This window comes from Polypterus senegalus, chromosome 17 (assembly GCF_016835505.1).
Source record: "Polypterus senegalus isolate Bchr_013 chromosome 17, ASM1683550v1, whole genome shotgun sequence".
Classification (NCBI taxonomy): Eukaryota; Metazoa; Chordata; class Cladistia; order Polypteriformes; family Polypteridae; genus Polypterus; species Polypterus senegalus.
The window spans coordinates 42,264,453-42,285,993 of record NC_053170.1 but is presented as its reverse complement, the minus strand read 5'-3'; positions in this window follow the sequence as shown (position 1 = coordinate 42,285,993).

Below are 21,541 nucleotides of genomic sequence, written 5' to 3'. Positions count from 1 at the left end.
TGAGTAACAATCACCCCTCCAGAAAGTGGGATAAACTGATGGGAAAGCTCAGACACCCCTTCTATGAAGAGGTGCTCAGATTAATGGGAAAAACCGCAAAACATCCCTCTTAACAAAGAGGTGTTCAGAATAGCGGGAGAATCGACATGAGTCAAAAATTACTGGTGGTGTTAGTTGATTGGAGGAGGTAATAAAGTTCTGCTTATTAAGAGTCAGATGACGCGATGTATTAGATAAGGCGATTTAATCAGAAAAAAAGTATAAAAGGAGATGAGTTGTTCAACTGAGGGCTCACTCTGTGGACAGAGACATTTGTGCATAACTCTATATGAACAAAAAATGTTCTGTATTCTCATCTGGTGTCCATAACTGCCTTCTTTGAAGGTGGAGAAAAGTTTTTTCCATGACACACTTTCACCTGAAGTTAAGCATACTTGGGCCAGCCAGTACTTCAATGACCATCTAAGAAAAAGCTTGGGTTGCTGCTGGAAGAAATGTTGCTTACCCTCTTGTCTTTATGTGGATGCCAATGCCCCAGTATAATAATGGCATGCTGTGCTGTAAAAATGGTGCCCTGACTCTCAGTTGTCATAAAAGATCCTTGGGCATCCTTCATAAAGAGTAGTGTCTATCCCAGTGTTCCCATGGCCTAGTCATTCTGGCCCCTAATCATCTCCTGTCTCCTATAAGCTCTCTCTCTCCACTTCACCATGTTGTCAGCATACTGGCGCAAAAATGGATGCCGTTGCATCATCCAGGTGGATGCTGCACAATGGTGATGGTTGAAGTGGCTCCCCGCTCACTTTGAAAAAAAGTGTTTCGAGTAGTGAGTAAAGTGCTATATAAATGTAAAGAATTATTATTATTATTATTATTATACATTCTAATTTGGAATCCAGAGGTGGTTTGTCATGTCAGTGCATACTCCCTTATCCTTAATCTTGCTTATCATGTAACGATGTTACTATAACTACTATTTTCTGCATTTTACCATAGCTAAGCAAGATTAGCCTCAGGACCCCAGGTTCAAAGCAGTGATGATACTTTGTTTTTATCGAGTCTCTGTCTTCTCAAAGATTACAGTCATTATTTGTCCATAAGAAGCCTAAACAAGGACTGCACAGGTAATCAAGGATGTAAAGGTCACTTTGTGCACTCTTGTCCAGGTCTCTCAGTTTATTTAATTTATTTGGACACAAAACATTATCACAAAACACAATTGTGTTGGACAAATGAGAGTGAAATTTGCTTCATTAACAAACCATGAAGAAGTCATCATTCACTCCCACCTGGAAAAGATAGAACTATAAATAGAGAGTGATACATAAAACAAAACTTAGTCTAGTATAAAATTGGCAGTGGAGTGCAGACGTGAAGCACAAGCCTGGAATGGTTGCTTTAGAATTATGTGAAATAGTTCTTGCCAAGTTCTTCAGATGTTTTGAACAGACACTCATAAGCAGAATTCAAGTTTTTCCAATCTGAGATAAAATAAAAGATGGCTTTCTCACTGGGTTACAGAAGGTGGATTAGGATTCTTCCAGTTGAACCAAATAATTCCTAGTGCTAGTAGCGTGATAAACTATAGGATATTTGAATTAATTTTTATAGCTTTATAGCAGTACTCCAAGTATTGCTGGTATTGGTATTATAAGTAATTTTACATTCAAGGCTATCTGAGACAGCCTGGGGACCCCGTGTGGTTGCAGGTTTTTTGTTCAACCCAGACTCACAATCAGTGATGATAACTGATAATAATTGATAGTGATTGATTTCATGTAATTAGCTGGTTGTTTTTTCTCTTTTCTTATTCTGCATTCAGAAAAGCACAACAGCATGACTGTTATCTTTAAAAGATGTACAGAAATATTTGTATTTTGCTATAGCTTTAAATGCTTAAATGTCTTTGATTGTTTTTCTGTGTAGTTTGCTCCTATCCTAATACAATGTTGGCACTATGTTCCAATGCCTGCTCTTCTCCTCAGTTTGCTCACTTTTGCTTTCTTTTAAGCAAGGTCAGAGTCTGTTTGGTCCCTACCATTAATTCCATTACATCCTGCTTTCCGACAATAAAGTCCAATACTAGCATTTTATTGTGGGTTTAGGGGGAAGCATAAGCCTTTAGTTGACGGCTTGAGCTTCCGTCTTCCCTCTAAACAATAAGGAGTCTGTCATAATTGCATGCTTTTGGTAGCTGCTCTTCTCTTTCTCTTCTCCTCCTTCTGCAGAAGACTGACAGTCACTCCATCACTGACATCATTTCCTTGTCCATTCATCTGGACCCTCCCCTTCCTGCCACGTGAACTTAAAACCTAGAAATTTGGCCACCTTGTTCCAGCTCAGATATACAATTCCAGACTGAAAAGACTAATCCACCTTTCTTGCATGTGCTCTTTATTTTTGTTCAGCTAGTTATACAGTGTCACCAAGGAGGTGCCCCAACTCTTTATCATTATCTGTGTTATCTTTTACACTGTAAACTACAATATATTTTATGAATGGCTGAATTCTTTTTCCTTTTCTAAGATTCACATTGAAAGATTTTTCCCCATTGTTCAGTAAAGGTTAAAGAACTTGATAAACATATACAGTATATATATTGTGAGCTGGAGGGCTGATCGCACCCCAAGAAGATACAGACGCCCCTGGGAAAACCCCGGCCCCTGAAACATAGACTACCCTCACATTGCTCCTTACCTTCTCACTTGCGCTATAATACGTAATACAAGCCTCGCGCGATACTCCGCTAACTTAAAAGCCTTGTGCAGTGCCTTTCAGTTTTGAAATTGATTGTTTGTTTTTGTCTCTCTATCTCTCTCTCTGACATTCTCTGCTCCCAGGGGAACTGTCATCTCTGACTTGTCATGGAGCACGTTTAAGCTTTTGAAAAAGAAACAAATGTTTGTTTGCAGTGTTTGAATAAAATTCCTGTTTTCTACAACCATCTGTGTCTCTGTGCAAATCTGTGACCCAAGCGTGACAATATATTGTGTGGGATACTAGATGGCAGCACCCATGGATGGCAGTGGTGCCTCAGATTCCCGCAGGGCTCCATGAGAGATGGAGTACTCTACAACCCTGTTGGGATCTGGAGGTTTGTTCCTGAGCCTGTGTGGGTGGTTTTTCTGCCACACCCAGAAGTGCAACCAGAAATAGGTCATCAAACACCTGGAGCACTTCTGGGTGGGCTATAAAAGGAGCCAGCAGCCACCACTATAGGAGCCAGAGTCAGAAGGAGGGAGACAAAGCTTGCCAGAGAGGAGTGGAGGAAAAAAAAGAGAAGTGATTGTGATTGGGATAGTGCTTATTGGGACTGTGTTGTGCCTGTAGGAACAGGGAAGGCGTTGCCCACGGATGAAGAAAAAAGAAAATGAAAACATTTTCTGACTCAGGCACTGCCGGGAGTAGCAGCCTTTCCAGCAGCTCCGTGTATGGCTTTATCTTTCTACCTTTTTCTCTGTTTTTCTCTATTTCACTGATCACTCCTATCACTTTCTTTTTTGTGGACTTGTGAATTTCCCCTTGGGATTAATAAAGTATCTATCTATCTATCTATCTATCTATCTATCTATCTATCTATCTATCTATCTATCTATCTATCTATCTATCTATCTATCTATCTATCTATCTATTTAGTTGTTTTTATGAGTGTGCCTCCTGTGCCTCCTGTGTCGGGTTAAGCACCATCTATTGTCCCTATATATATATATATATATATATATATATACATGTATATATGTTGCAGATGTTACCTGCTTTTTCATCTACACTAGCAAGTATTGCCTCAGGAAGAGAAATTAGTGAAAAGTATATAAAATTAGGTAGGCTGTTATAAAAAAGTTTCTAATTTGTAGATAGAAGAAAGAGATTTTAATCTGAAAGTTTAAATCTGAATTTTAATTTTTCAAAAGACACAAATACATTATGGAACTAGAGATCTCTGAGTGCTGTGGTGCTAAGTGTCTTCCATAAATAGGAAACTATTCTGTACAGGAGCAATAGCTAAAAGCTTCTCTTCCTCTAAATGCGTTCAATATTGGTTACATATCTTTATTACTTGGAAGAACACAGAGTTGCTAGTGCGTGATAAGGATTAGTGTGAACAGGATCACTCAACAAAGCATAGGGAGGGGATTTAGAATACGAAGCAAATGTGGATTTGTGGACTTGTCTCAGTTTTGAATTTTTTATTGTACAGATTTTCACGGCCTATTAGAAATGAAAGTTACACAGTGGTCCTCATGCTTTTGATCTCTGTAAAGTCACATTTTTGATGGTTGGACATTTTGCACAATTTTACAATTGAGTCTAATGTCTTTAACAAGGACTTGTTGATGTCTGTCATTTTAATTGCACCTTGCAGTGTGTCTGGTATACTGCAGTTACAGCCTTTTGATATCTCATAATGTGATCCTGTCATGCTAGCATGTAATGTACCTGCGATGAGATACTGAACAGTGAAGCCCAGCTGTTATCAGCGGTCGCTTTTGCATTCTTTAAGCAAGGCTGGACTCTATTTGATGCCTATCCTTAATTTTATTACAGATTGCTTTCCATTGATGAAGACCATTACTAGAATTCGTCTTGGATTTGGGGAGAGCTTAAGCCTTTTGTTGAGGGCACTTCCTTCTTCCCTCTAAGCAATAAGGAGGAGCTACACACTCTTGGTGGCACTTTTGGGGTTATTATTCATTTTTCATCCATTTGGAATGTTATTGTTCCATTTTTTGTTTTATTTATTTTTGTGATGTAATCACAGAGTCATTTGACTGCAAGTGAAGTTTCCCATGATTGGGACTTGTGTGTCATGTAACTGTGTTCATCATGCTTCCAAATCTCATCAGACATCAGGTACAATATGGTCATGATTCCAACTGTAATCATCCCTTGGTTGGATAACAAAACCAGATCTCTTTGGGAGAGTTAGATTCTTCTTAAGTAGGCCAAGTGGAAGGGTATGTTTGTGGTTTTTGAATCCCTTTTTTGCTTTTTACTCTGATTTTTGGTTTGCCCCTTTGATGTGATGGCCTTAACTTTCTTTTTGATCTTCCAGTTTTTTCACTTTAGGTTGGAGCTGACCGGGTTATATTTACATCTCTCAGTCTTTTTGTCTTTCACAGTAGTCCCCAGAAATTCAATTGTATAATACAGTCTGCTATAGAGGGAAGAAGCTTAGAACAGGCTGAGAGCAGATCAAGAGAGCAAGAATTATAAACATTATCCTTTTGGGTCCTTGGGTATGTATGTTCAACCTTACAGTTGGTGCCAAGGTTTGTTAATTGAGTCGTGTAAAGTGGAGTTATGGTTTGTCTCCTTGCTGACCATTTCAATTCCAGGCACAGCCTGGACTGTGCTAGCAAAAGTATAATTTGATTATGAAGAATACTTGCTTATCAGAAACAAACAGATACATGCCGGACTGCTTTGCATAACATGAACAGTCTGCGGTAACAGTGCCACCAAGAAACTAATTTTTTACTTACTTCAGGAATTCTTCTTTGGTTGAGATGGGGGCCGATCCTAAATGTACAGTCACAGATTTCATCTCTCAGCCCAGAAAGCCGAAGTGAAAGTCTGACTTTGCCATACCAACTTCAAAGTGGGCAATGCCACTTTGTCATACACTATCCTGACATCTGTTGATTATTCTTTCCTCAAGCAGGTTTGGCTCAGAAATTCTTTCAGCTCTTTTCTATCAGTAAAAACATAAAAGGATGCTTGCATGCAGCTTTCGAATATTAATCCTTAGCTATGAGAAATACAGTCTTCTTCATTCAGGAAAACACAAGAGTGTTGTTTATACTAGAAACTTTCTATTCTGTACAAATTATTTCTTAACTCCACTGTCAAGCTGCAGGCCATAAGCCACATTATGGAGAAAGACTGAATCTGATTTCTTCTTGGTTTTCATCCAAATCCAGTAAAGTCAACAGGCCTTTTTTAGTGCTTTTTGAATATAAACAGATACATCATTTGGTACACAGTAGAGCTATATCCTATCTCCTGGCATGATACATACTGTGTGGGAAGACCATCAAGCAGCTCAGACAAAAGAGTGCAATTATAAGCATGGCAACACAGACAGGAGCAGAACAACACAGCTTTAGAGAGCCCCGAGCAATCATTGATTCACTCAGACTGAGAAATGGTCAAGGGAAAAATGTGGTAATTGAAGAAAGAGATACATAGGAGTTTGACAAATACAGCAAAATGAGTGTCAGCAATTCCAGACAAATTGTATGTCAGAGTAGAGTGAGTTGTGTTTTGAAAATTAGCAAATATACAGCAAGAAAAACATTTCATTAAATAACTCGAGTGTACAGTATATAATCTATAAACCAGAGTGCTCCTTAGTCAGTAATTAAGGGCGTTATTTGTAATAGCAGCTTTTCAGAACCCTAAAGTTAATACATACTTGGTAAAGAATATTTGCAAACAGCTTAGCATCACTTACAAGAATGGGAAAGGCGCTATATAAATACAATTTTTTATTATTATTATTATTACAAGCTGTACAAAGGGAAAGACTCCTATGTTTCTCTAGAGTCCTACAAGGGAGTATTTAAGTTTTGCATAAGGCATCCCCAATGTATTACCAGAAACTACTTTAAAACCAGAACAGCTATTAAAGACCAGTAATGGCGGTGAATACATTTGACTTATAGTTTCATACACTTTCTCTGTACATTTAGCATTCATTTGCTCAGAGGTTGATGTGCTTGCTGCTTCCTGAGCAGCTCCTTCTCTTCTTTCATTGGCATCTTTTCACGTTAAAACTGATTAAGTCAGTGTTTGTGTTGCAATTACTTAGTACGTTTTCTTTAATTTTTCACTTAAGCTAGCACTTAAGTCTTCAATCTGATGATGATTTAAGATATGAAGAGGTAGGGGAAGTGATGGCGAAGGTGGTAGGTATGAGAACGGCGCCCGTGTGCATGAGCCGCATGGCCGCCCTGTTGCTGACAGTTGATTCTACAATAAAATAAAATAAAAGTAAAAAGTGTAATAAAAACCATCACCCTGAAAGTGGACAGTAGACATCATGTACTATATGTGTATCAAATTTCAGGTTAATAGGTCAAACGGTTTACGAGCTACAGGTGATTTAAAATCATGGACAGTCAAACGGACAGCCACGGTAGCGTATTATATAAGAAGATTCTGGCTTGCCTGGAATGAAGATGTCTTAAACTCTTTCAGATAAACGTCTCTGACTTGCAAATGCATTAACACATTTTTAACTTTTTCTCAACATTTAAATCCAGACCCATAACATTTGCATAATTGATACTTATCACATTCTCTTTAATATACAGTAAGTAGCAGGGGTAAAACAAGAAATTCTATTTTTTTTTTATTATATGAAATCTTGTTAATTTCACCCTACACTATTTTTAGTCGACTAATGAGAAACATATGTACTAAGTTTCATGAAAATCGCTCCAGCCTTTCGGAAGTGATGCTGGAACATACACACATACATTGACTTTTACTGTTGTGACAGATAGGGAGCGCTATTGCTCCCTTGAACCCTTGTCCAAGACGCCAGACACCAGATAAAAGTCCAAAAGTAGACTATATTTATTCTGCACTGTGCACAAAGCTCCCTCCTCTCCACAATACTCATTAAATAAATCACAATAAACCAATCCACCACTCCCAGACGCTTTGCCACCCTTCCACCCAGCTCAGCTTGCCGTCTGGGAGCTCCCACAATCCTTTTATCCTCCCTGACCCGGAAGTGTTCCAATCCCCAGTCCATGTGATCTCCTGTCACTTCCGGGTCAGATCAAAAGTCCTTTTCTTCACCCCAGAAGCACGTCATTCCCCTTGTCCATGTGACTCGGACGTACTTCCGGGGGCGTAAGGCAAATAATCGTCTTTCCTCCCTGTAGTGTCTCCTAGTGGCCCCCATGGCATCCAGCAGGGCTCTACATAAAGACTCCAATGTCCATGATGCCCTGCTGGTCTTCGGGGCTCCATACTGCAGGGAGGGCTCCACCTGACGGCTTGGGGGTATTGGCGGGGATGAACGGCCGGCCATACACCACACTGTATATACAGAGATTGTATGATAACTGACTCATGATGCACTGAAGCAGTCTGAACAAAACATATTGTTGGAAAACAAAAGTCTTTAACAACACTTTAGTTTTTACATACAGTATACTATCTATACTTATTCATAGCATTGAGTACATACTGTATATCATATGCCATGTTTACTTACTAATCCAAGAGTAAGTATAAAAGAGCTGGTGAGGCAACCTTTGGCTGTAATGCATCAAATATCTGGAGTGATTTACTGATTGATATACGTCAGGATAATAATGGAGGGCATTTTAAAAAACCTTCTAAAAACCCATTTTTTTAATTTGACTTTTCATGATTGCATTTTATTTCTGCCATGTTTTATGGACTATATTACGTATTGCAGAGAAGGTCAGAAGGAATTGCATTGCATGTTTGTGGATTTTTGAGAAAGCGTATGACAGGGTGCCAAGAGGGGAGTTATGGTACCGTATGAGAAAATTGGGAGTAGCAGAATTGTGTGTGAGAGTGGTGCAGGATCTGTATGAGGACAGTGTGACTGTGGTGAGGTCTGTGGTAAGAATATTGCCCTGGTTCAAGGTGAGAGTGGAATTACATCAAGGATCAGCTCTGAGCCCTGTCCTGTTTACAATGGTGATGGACAGGTTGACAGATGAGGTCTAACATGAGTCTCTGTGGATTATGATGTTCGCAGATGACATTGTGATGTGTAGTGCAAGTAGACAACAGATTGAGACAAACTTGGAGACGTGAAGGTACACACTGGAGAGAAAGGGAATGAAAGTCAGTAGGGGTACGAATGTGTGAATCAGAGGGAAGGTAGTGGAAGAGTGTGACTGCAAGGAGCAGAGGTGGTGAAGGCAGACAGATTTAGTCCTAAGCAACAGAGAATGTGGCAGAAAGGTGAAGAAGAGAGCGCAGGCAGAGTGGACTGGGTGGAGAAGAGTTGCAGGAATGATTTGTGATAGAAGAGTAACTGTAAGAGTGAAAGGGAAGGTCTACAAAATGGTAGTGAAATGAGCTATGTTGTGTGGTTTGGAGATGGTGAAACTGACAAAAAGACAAGAGGCAGAGCTGGAAGTGGCAGAGTCAAAGATGCTATGATTTCTGCTCGGGCTAATGAAGATAGACAGGATTAGGAATGAGTATATTACAGGGACAATGCAGGTGCGACAGTTTGGTAACCAAGTGAAAGAGGCTAGAATGAGATGGTTTGGGCAGGTGCAGAGAGTAGATGAGGGGTACATCGGGTAAAGAATGTTGAGGATGGAACCGTCAGGCAAGAGGAAAAGAGGAAGGCCGAAGAGGAGGTTTATGGATGTGGCGAGGAAGGACATGAAGGCAGTCAGTGTGGCAGAAAATGATGTAAATGGCAGGGATAGATGGAGACGGATGAATCACTGTGGCAACCCCTAAATGGGAGCAACCAAAAAAAGAAAAACAAGATGTTATGTATGGCAATATTGTATATTTTTAAAGATATGCAATCCTTACTAACCCCTACTAGTCCACCACTGCCATCTGAGCAAAGTTCTCTGTAGTCATCTGTGATGCTTGAAGGGATGTGGACACTCCAAATGTCGACAAGTCCACTGCACTGAATCTTCAAGTGTGGTGAATCAAAATAATGATAAACTGCTTAAGCACATTTATATTTGCTTGAATGCCCAATTGAGGCTGAGTGGTCTTTCAGTCTTGGAACCCCTACAGGTTTATTTTCAAAAGTATCTCATAGAATGGAGTTTTTATTGTCATCTCCTGCCTGGCCAGCTGACCATAGCGTTGCACTTACTGTTATGACTATTAGAATTTATTTAATAATAATTTAATCCATGCCTCATGTTTCAACCATTTCTGTTTGTTTACCTTTATTATATAAGTTGGTATTATTTTGTCTGTTTTCATTCATTTTTGTGTTTAATTTTTTTTTTCTTGTAATTGTAATTTTTTCTTTAACTTCTTATAAAGTGCTTTAAGCTACACTTGTTGCTTGAATATAGCTTGAATATATGGCATAAAAATAAATGCTGTTGTTGCCATAAAAAACATTTTAATTCTAATTAAGTTTTATTTAATTATGTGGCTTTTCACAAAGAAGGTTTTAATTTTCTTAGACTCCAGTGTCAACAACTTACAATATACAGTAAGGCAGTCCCTGGGTTATGTACGAGATAGGGACTGTAGGTTTGTACTTAAGTTGAATGTAAGTTGGAACAGGCACATTATTTTAATAACAAATGCTCTTGTAACTAAGTGCTCTGCCAATGAATGATGGAGTTTCACCTCTCTCTGCCCTTTTTATTATTTCTACTTTATTTTCAATGGTGATGGTTTTTATCTTCTTTACTGTATCACCAGCACTTGCATTGGATTTGTGTTTCAGAGACATTGTTGAAGGGTGAAGACAAAAGGTTAAGATGAGCTCTTCTGCACAGCGCTGTACACGTTATCACAGCAGGAAGGCACCCGTCGTCAACACGTCTGATGTACTGATGAGAGACAACTTCCTGCTATGTGCGTAACAGTACAAGCTGGTTTATTATTGAGAATGAATGGTGGCAGCGAGGGGCGATTCAACACAGTCACCTCCACTACATTATGCTGCCTGTAGCATCTGCCCACCGAGAATGAACACGGTGCGGCCAATGGCGGGTTGTGAAAAGCCCATCACCACCCCCATTCAACAGGCGGCCACCCGAGGCACACTACAATGCTACCCCCCACCGCCCTGTTCACCCTCAATGGCCTCCATTCAGCCACAACCGGGTCACCGCTTGCAGCATCACCAGCCGCCCACCGAGAACGAACTGGGCAGTCGTGTGTGGTGGACGGGCAGTGAAACACCCCCCTCCGCTCCATCCAGCCTGCGTCCAGTCAGGAGCAGTAGCTGTGGTGGTGTGGTGAGCGGTCAACGAACTGCTTCATCAAGCCTCCGTCCTGCACACGAGCGATAGCTGTGGCCCCGGAAACTATGGACCATGGGTCACCGCTTGCTGCCAGGAGCCACCCAAGGGACACTACACTACGCAAGCAGTAAAATTGCCCCCCTTCAGCCTCAGTCCAGCCACCGCTTGCAGCGTCCCCAAGCGGCAGTTACTGAGGCACATGCGTCACAGCTGTGGCCCCGTTCGTAAGTCGTAGGTCAGATGTCCGCAACTTGGGGACTACCTGTATATCTTTAAACAATGATGTCCTCTTATGTTCCAGAAATTAAATTTCTTTACTAAATTGATGTTTCATACATTCCTGCTTTAGGAGAAGTCAATAAAAATGTTGTAGATTGTATTTTATTTCCCTATCACTATGCATGTAATTAGATATGCGTGCTAATTAGAAGAAATGTTGTTTGGTTCTGTATTTTCAGTAACTCTGTAATGTTTTTAAATAAGTGTAAACTCTCTAAGTGTGATAAGAAAGCTGAATTGAATTTATTCAGCTCCCAAGTGCCACATATACCAGGACTTGCCGAGGTGCCCACTTTTTAAAAACAATCATATTGATTCAATTCAATTCATTTAAGCCTTATAGAACACATTTCCTTTCAAATTCCCAGTGTAGTGCACATAAATACAAAGGTAGTTCAAATAAAATAAACCAAATACTATCCAATGAAAAACACACAATACATCACATACATTATATTAAGATAGCAATGCCTAGAAGTCTGCAGAAATTCTAAAAAGTGAATTTCTGGGGCCCGCAGTCAAGAAGGAATGTTTTTCAGCAGCATATCATCTGGATTGTGTAAATATTGTGACCGCTGGGGGGTGTCTGAGACAGACACAGCTTTACCGACTCAGTCCCGGGTTCAAATAAGCCTTTTATTCTCCACTTTTCTTTAACAATCAGCTTGGCCACAGTCCACTAGCTTTTCTTTTCTTACTGTCTTCCTTGCTCCACCTCCACCCAAGTAGAGCTTTGTGTCACTCTGCTCCTGACTCTGACTCCCCAGCCTGAGGTGAGGAGACTTCTTTTAAAGTCGTACCTGCAGGAATTTCCAGCACATTAGAGGCGTAGCTCACATGCACTTCTTGGTCACACTGAGCTTTAGAATAACATGGGAGCCTCCCTTCCATAACTCCCTCCAATGGCATGGAAGGACCCCAACAGGGCCATCTGTCAAGACTACATCTCCCATGCAGCCTCCCTAACACCACCATGCAGATGCTGCCACCCAGTGTACCGGAGGAACCTATGTTCCTGGGATGTCATCTCCCATTGTCCATTCATTATCTTGGCCTCCCGTCTACAAAACAGGACACTGATCCCTCCAGCTGGAATGTCCATCTACTGTTGATCCATTGTGACAGCCTTCCAGCCAGGTAAGGAGACGTCACCAATCCTGTCTGGGATGCCAGTCTATCCATATTTTCCATTACAATATCTACATATCTTTATGGGTCCATCTGTGCTGAATTACATCAAAAGAACATTCATTTGGAAATGAGAGGAGCCACAGATCTGCAGATAGTAGTATCACAGACAGCAGAAAGGAACTTTCAAGTTGACAGAGTCTGCTCTTCACAGCTTCAGTTGCTACAATTGAAGACAAATTCTGTTTCAACATTAACAGCACAAAAAAGAACATGCAGGACAGTGCTTCTTTGCATTTTTCAAGAATAATATTATTCATGGGGCATACACTTATGTTTTATGGCTAGGTATAAAATGTCATTTTGAATCACATGTCCAATTTTCTATTGCAGTAGTGCTGATCTATTTTAGTTCTGGATTTGCATTCAGATAGTAAAATCAGTAAAAAGGAGGCACAATATAAACTTATCAAGTGTTTTACTTGGAATTGCAGTGGCATGGTGGTGCAGTGATTAGTGCTGCTGTTCCCTCACTGCCTTCTAATATTTACTACTTAGACAGTCTGCACTTTGATTTGTGGAAACCTTAAAATTGTTGCATGATGTAATTTTCTTGTTTTAAATTTTGCTTTAGCTCAGCTGAATATGTTTTTAAAAGTTAAAATTTGCAGCACAATAAGCAGAAGTTCAATAATGGAAAATGCTGCATATGTACAGTAGATTGTTAATGGTTTTGTCTTTTATATGGATAAGTAAATCATGATATGTATGAAGAGCCCCGATTAGCCTGCTGAAACACAAATGTTTGGTGAACCACTGCATTATGTCCACAAGGTGGCACTGATAGACTGCCATATGTATCAAAGTGTTGGCATTACACTGAAAATGCACTTAAAATAAATACTCTGTATATACAAACATACTGTGTACTGTGCACATATACACGTGTGAAATTTAATAATATAGCATGTCATTCCCAAAGCTGCTCAGTCCAAGTCAGGGTCACAGAGGGAGTTGAATTTTGTTCTTGGAAGCAGTCTGGATGGATTGCCAGTCCACTGCAACTGAAATTTGGTTTTCTATAATGCTTTTATGGTAGACATATTTGACTTTGGCAGGTTGACTTGTATGTCCCACCGACTCTTATTGATATAAGGTGAGGTTTGTGTGTCATCCTGATAGGTGTTTCCATGAACAAACTTAATGAAGGGAAGAACCAACTCAATGAGAGAGGTCTGTGACTGTTGAAATAATAAGCGAATGAATCTCATTATAAATGACATATTATGACTGACTCCAGAAGCCAGGCCTGATGCTTATGTTTGTTAACAAGTGTCTGAAAAAAATCCAGAACTGCAACTGCAATGATAAATACCTAGGCAATGTACTGTATAGTGTAATGCCTACTGGGTGAGATATGTACGCAGAGAAGATTGAATTAGACCTCCTCAATGAAAGCTGGCTCTTGAGAAGTGGAATACCATTTACCTGGAGAGTAAGGAGCCCAGGACTTATACTGTAGGGAAAAGTCAAGGCAAGTCAAGTCAATTTTATTTATATACAGTAGCACATTTTAAACAATAAAGGTTTACCAAAGTACTGTATAGCTTCTTCAAAAATACTAATACAGATATAGATACAATAACTGAAACATCAAAAATAATTAAATGAATTACTTAAAAAAAGTATAAAAAGCTAAGGCAAAGTGATAGGATTTGAGGTGGGATTTAAAAGTGACCACAGTTGGTGCTCATCTAATATAAAAGGGTAGACTGTTTCAATGCTTAGGGGCAGCTACTGCAAAGGCACAGTCCCCTCAAAGCTTAAGTCGAGACCTTAGCATGACCCACTTACCTTTCCTGTCAAAAGCTCTTGAGCGTGTTATAGCCTCCCAGCTCACCAATTACTTAACCACTAATAACTTGATGGAACCCTTTCAATCTGGTTTCAGGGTGCGGCACAGCTGTGAAACTGGTCTGCTACGGGTAACCAATGATTTGCTTATGGCAGCAGACTTTGGACAAACCAACATGTTAATTCTATTAGACCTCAGTGCAGCATTTGACACTGTCAGACATGACATTCTACTGTCCAGAATGGAGAACATGCTGGGTATCTCTGGCACTGCCCACCAGTGGCTCAAGTCCTATCTGACTGATAGGCAAGAGTTTGTTAGTCTTGGCAACAGCAGATCCAGCTCGGCGCCAGTCACACAAGGAGTTCCTCAGGGCTCTGTCCTCGGCCCTCTTCTCTTCTGTATTCATATGCTTCCCCTTGGCCATATTATTCGTAGCTATGGACTGGGTTATCATTTTTATGCAGATGATACTCAACTCTACTTCAATGTTAAAAGTGGAACTTCATCAGAGCTTTCTCAGCTCACAACCTGCCTTAGTGAAAATAAAACCTGGATGGAGCAGAACTCTTTAAAATTAAACTGCAACAAAACTGAACTCCTGCAAACTGGGACTAAAATGCAACTTAATAAAATGAGTTCCTTCCCAGTCCATCTTGGCGGTGATCTCATCAGACCTGCCTCTACTGCAAAGAATCTTGGTGTCATTTTTGATTCCTCCCTCTCTTATTCCGCCCATATAAATCACATTAAGAAACTTTCTTACTTTCACCTCCATAACATATCCCGTGTACGCTCCTTCCTCTCCTTTTCTAATGCTGAGAAACTTGTCCTTGCTTTTATCACATCCCGCATAGATTATTGTAACTCACTGCTGGCAGGTGCCCCTTCTAATCTTATATCACAGCTCCAGCTTATTCAAAACTCAGCTGCAAGAGTCCTTACTCAAACCAGCAGCAGCAAGCACATCACACCCATCCTGCTCCGTCTTCACTGGCTCCCTGTGTCTTACAGAATCGAATATAAAATCCTACTAATAACCTACAAAGCCTTAAATAACCTCGCGCCAAACTACATCAGTGACCTTCTCCATCACTGTGTCTGTCCGCCCTCTAAGGTCCTCTGATTCTGGTAATCTTGTTGTGCCTGTGGTATAGCGGGTAAACAGCGCTCTCAGTAAGGGCCAGTTTTTAAATAAATAATCACCGTACTTGAGGCGGCTTCGTGAGGGGGTGTAGTGGTTGTAGCAAGCCGCAGGGCGATTTCCGGTGTGGGCGTTTCTCACCGAGTGCACAGGTGAGGAACTGCCCACATCCGTGATTGTTCCTGTGGCTAATGTGCTGCAGCTGCTATGGCCCCTCGCTAGATAAAAGAAGGACGGGAAGAAAAAAAAAAGAAAGACAGAGGTTGCAGAGAAGAATGCAGGAAGCAGGAGTGAGATAGCTGGTTGAGAGAAAGAAGGAGAACGAGCAAGTGCAGGCTCACTCTGTATACGAGCAGCTGGGAGAGGCGAGCCCAAGTGAGGTGTTTGGCCGGCACCTGAGGGCCGAGGGTAGTGGTCGCTCCTGTTGAGCGATTGTTTGGAGCAGGAGTGACCGAGAGAAGGTTGGCTCGCCGCAGAAAAGACAGGCAGCGGGAGTCGGAGATTGGGAAGAGAAGCACCAGTGTGAGCGTTCTGGTTTCTGGGGAGCCCAAGTCTCGGTCTAGGTGAGCTGAACCGGAGCCAGGAATCAGAAGGCCACCAGATCAGTTGAGTAGGAGAAGGTCAGCTGCAGGTATGGCGACTCTCCTGTTGCAAAGCCCAATGGGAGAAGCACGGGAGCTGCCAGGTAAAAAGACACCGGACTTTGTGTTTTTAAAGGATTGCTTCCAGCGTTGTTTTAAGGATTGTTTTTTCAATTTTTTGATTTTACCTCCATGTTCTTTTTATGGATTATTTATTGAACTTTATGAAAGCATTGCACTTTATTTTGAACACCTGTTTTGTTTGGATTTCATTTTAATAAAAGCACTTTTTCACTTTTTACCATCCCCTTGCTCAACTGTTGCCTTCACTGACTAGCTCATCGGTGACATTACTGACGGTGTTGGGTTGAAGAGTTCCCAAATAGCGATGGGAGCGTGGTGCCAGAACCCGCATCGTCACAGTGCCCCACACTAATCTACACTCTATGGGTGACAGGGCCTTCAGCTGTATAGCTCCCAGACTCTGGAATGACCTACCAAAATTAATCAGGTCAGCTGACTCCACGAATTCTTTTAAAAAACAACTCAGAACTCATCTGTTCAGGAAGGCTTTTAGCTCTATTTGACTTCATTCCCCTTCTCTCAGCCTACCTCTATGTCAAGATGCTCATGTAACCTGTATGTGTGTGTGCTAGACCATCAATTCTGTTGTCTGTTAGGCTTTTTTTTCTCTGAATTCACTGTCGTAATCTTCTTTATTTATTTATTTGGTTTGTACAATGCTATATACTGTATACTCTGCCGTTTATATTCTGTAAGCGCCTTGAGCATGGGAAAGGCGCTATATAAATAAAATGTATTATTATTATTATTATTATTATTAAGTAATTTCAGAAGGTCCACAAAGACATGAAGGTGCTGTCTATGGTCAAAGTCACATTGGCTCATGTGAACAATGGTGATCTATCTTGCGCTCCACATCAGAAGACCCAGGGTAGGTGAAGGAACACTTAAAAGCCTCCTGCGAGGTCCTTTACATTTAAGAGTTTTTAGTATTAGCCAAGATGATCATCACAAGGCCGGGCAAAGATAAAGAGAGAGAATGTTTGGTGATTGTGACTATTGTGAACTATGGCTGGCCGTTCATCCCGGCCAATACCCCCACACCGCTAGATGGAACCTTTCTGGCAGCATGGAGGTACCCCGAATTCCAGAAGGGCATCATGGATATTGGAGTTTTCCTTCACAGCCCTGCTGGATACTATGGGGGCCGCAAGGGGACACTGCAGGGAGGCTCAGAGACTTGTATTTGCCCTATAACCAGGAGTTTCGTCCTGGTCACAGGGACAGAGGGAATGACGTACTTCCGGGATGAAAAAGAAGAGCTTTTGATCTGACCGAGAAGTGCTAGGAAGTCACATGGACTGAGGGTTCAGCAGCACTTCCGGGTCAAGGACTATAAAGGACTCTGGGAAATCCCAGATAAATGAGCTGAGCTGGGTGGCAGGGTGGCAACGCGTCTGGGAGAGTGGAGGATTATTGATTATTGTGTTTATTTATATGAGTATTGTGGAGAGGAGGGTGCTTTGTGCACAGTATTGTTCAAATAAATTCATAATTTGGACTTTTATCTAGTGTCTGACATATTGTCTGAGGGTTCAAGGGGACGACAGCACCCCCTATCTATCACACTATGTATAGAAAATAACAATCTAATATAAACAAGTTAAATCAGAGCAATATGCAATTTTCAGTCCCTAAAGAAGAGGGCAAGCCAAATATCTAGATGATAAATAATATGAACTTCAAAGGAGAGCCCAAGTTCTCTCTTCAACCCATAACGTCCCCATCTGAGTTTTCCAAAATCCCTGTATTGGAAAACAGGTTGAGTATAGTGTAATAAGCATAAGAAAAGTGGACTAGGCAGCCCAGGATCTTAAAATCATTCAAACACAAGCCCCTCAAAGGATTGGAGCAGTCAGTCATATGCATGCATGTAGTATTGATTATAGTACTGTAGTTTTTTTTTTCCTACTTCTCAAGCCTTTAGACATCAGCATTACCACATGTCAAATTGTTCCTAATTTTCCTTTTTCCTCAACATTCATTTAATTTTACATCAGCTTGCTGTTGAGATCTATTGGCATTTCAGTGCTGGTCTTAATCAATATTTGTGGCACCTTAGGAATGCTAAGCCTGCAGTATTTAAAGATGACCCTCAGCACTTACAGTATAAACACTCTGTAGGAGGTAAATGATGCAGGGATGTTCATTTATGGATTTCTAAGAAAGACTCCACATATTTTTGTAAAAGTTAGTGCCAAGATCTGTAGATTGTAGAAGAGAACAGTAAAACAGATGAAACTGTTGGGGGTCGCCTGATCCCTTGTTAATTTGTTTGTTGGAAATTTAACGAGTAACTCGCCACTTACAAGTTTCTTCAAATGGTGATTGTGATGACGCATTTTTCAGATGCTTCAATCTATAGAAGACAGCATGATGGGCAGACACAATTTAGAGTGTCAGATCTTCTTCATCCACATTGGCAGTATCTGGATTGTGGAGTAAACAATCAGACACACATACTTCTGCTATTACCCACATTCCCCTCCTCTGTTACCGTTAAATCCATCCCTCATCTAAGATCATGTAAGCATATACATGAATTTGTTTAGATGGTTTACACAGGACATTTGTTTCATTAGGTGTTGATACACTGCATACACCATCTTTTACTTCTACATATACAAAACACAATATTGGTCTGAATGTTCCCTATACATTCCTAGACTCTTTCACTGATGTGGACCAAATTTTGCATAGTTATTCTCTAGGTATTCTCTAGTTTCGCATGAGTTATTCTCATCCAGACAAGATACACTACTTTGGATCTCAAAATTAATTTTGACCATGTTGGTCCCAGTGGGGTTTTTTGCCATGTGCTACAGCTTGCACGTAAGTTTCACTGGTTGGCACAGAAAAAGTGAAAAATGACCAGAGCTTTTTATTACTTACCTGGGCAACTCTGTGTGCTGCTCCTACCTATTGCAATAATGGTAGACCTGATCAAGAGTGGAAGTTCAGAGCAACACAAAGGAGAAACAAGGGATTGTTGTTTAACTCCTGCTTTGTTGGCTTTTCTTCACAAGTTAAGCATTACAAACTGTACAACTTGAACTAAGAGGATGAGTCAGACATGACAGTATTCATGCTAAAAACCCAGCAAAGAGTTACTGCAATTCTGAAATCCCATTGGACTCAAACAATAGAACAAAGTCTTAACTTATAAGAGCAGAGACATTAATAGAGAGGTAGTGTGGGATAGCTGGATGGGACAGCTGGCAATGTCAACAGGGTCACTATTTAAAAAACACATAAACCTTTGCTTTCGTCCCTTAACCCAATCTACAAGTATACCCAGGTGATGCCAGGTACTTCGACTGGTATCTCATTTTTTTCTAGTGCCTTTTTGCCATGTGCTGTTACTATAGATGGAGCTTTCAAGTACAAGATGAAAATGCATTAGACTAACAAAAAGATTTTACTTGTATATAGTATACTGCCAGCGGTAAGCCTTGCAAAGGATCCTCAGGCTGGAGTTTTATTACATTTTCATCTGCAAAATCCCAAAAAGCCTGAGGGGCATGACTAGACACCATGTCAAAATCTTTAAGTGTGTGAAGACTGTTTTATACTACTTTTGATATATTTTATCCATTTATATTTTATTATTTTGTATTTGCCTTTTTCACTTTGTGCAGAGAAAGCACATTAGAGACATGGGGACATCCTTGTGCTATAAGTAAAGAGATTTTGTAAATCAATCAATCAATCAATCAACATTTATTTATATAGCACATATTCATACAAAAAAATGTAGCTCAAAGTGCTTTACAAAATGAATAGAAAAATAGAAGACACAATAAAAAATAAACATAAGTCAAAATTAATTAACATAGAATAAGTAAGGTCCGATGGCCAGGGTGGAAAGAAAAAACAAAAAAAAAAACCTCCAAAGGCTGGAGAAAAAAATAAAATCTGTAGGGGTTCCAGACCACGAGACCGCCCAGTCCCCTCTGGGCAATCTACCTAACATAAGTCAAACAGTCCTCTTTGTATTTAGGGTTTTCATGGAAGGACCTGATGATGATGGTCACGTAGACTTCTGGCTTTCAGTCCATCAGTGTTGGAGCATCATGATGCTTTGAGTAGGTGGTGGTGGCACAGGCCGCCACCACAAAGAAACCGGAAAAAGAAACAGAAGAGAGAGTTGGGGTCAGTACGGATTTTAGAGCCACTATGAATAGTTATTGTGATGAATTGAACATACAGAGTATCAGTATTAAGTTAAAGTGAAGTTATGAGAAGGCCATGTTAAAGTAATGTGTTTTCAGCAGTGTTTTAAAGTGCTCCACTATATTTGCCTGGCGAATTCCTATTGGCAGGCTATTCCAGTAAAGTCCATGTACACCCACATCCACATACAGTATCATTTGGTACCATGTATTAAATGCATGAGCTGCAATACCACCCTGTGTGAACTTTGTTTTGACATAAGCAAGGTGAAACTCTGCTCTCAGTATATAAAAAAATCAAATTACTTGAGATGTAGGGCTTCAACTTTTTTCATTTGACTTTGAATATTGTTCTCCTTTTATCTTAAACATCCTAGCGTAGTTGCTACTGGATCTAGGGTATCACCAAGGAATTCCATTTTATTAAAAATCAGTCCTTTTCTTATCTCTACAATCAAATCCATTCAAAAATAAAAGAATTTTGGCTTTCAGGCACCAATTAAAACACTCCCAGATATTTGTTAAGAAACCCTACTGTCAAGGGTGTGGGTCACATGTGCCTTTTTTCAAGATATCATTTTTATGGATACATCAGAGAAGAATTTTATACTTACACAGTCTTCTAACCAACCTTAGTCTAGAAAAGCCAGAACCAAATAATAGCACCAAGAACTCCTCTGTCTCTGCCTCTTCTGCCCAGGTGCCTTAAAAACCCACTGCAATCACACTCTTAAAAATCAAGGTGCCAGAGTGGTTCTTCTTCAGAGCAATGCCATAGGAGAACCATTAAAAAGAACACTGCAGAAAAAACATTATTTATTTAGATCCGTAACAGTCTCTGTACAGTAAATGACCATGACTAGAATTTAACAGATTTGTGAAATATGAATGGGTCATGGTTTTAAAAGGACTCTTGCTGCATATGTTATGTAACACAAGCTAAGTCCAGGTTCTCATAATCTGCTAATGTCCTGCTATATTTAACCTTCCTTACAGGAATTTTTTCTACATCTAAGGACATTTTTGAAAGCACAAAGAACCAACTTTATATCCAAAGAACCATTCCCAGAATTAAATGGTGCTTTGTCAAGAAATAGTTCTACAAGGAAGTATGCAATTCAGTAAAGAACCATAAATTGTCAGTAAAGAACCATTTTGCTGACTGGAGAGGCGCTGTTGTAGCTGAAGATTGGCTTTCTCTTATTTTTATCTGCCTTCCATCTTAGCTTTGTGGCTATTAAGCAGAGTTACTCCAACGTTTTATGCTCTGGTGTTTACACTGCTCATTTATATCATTTAATTGTATCAGGTGTCTGTAGAATTGCTTATTGAATATTATA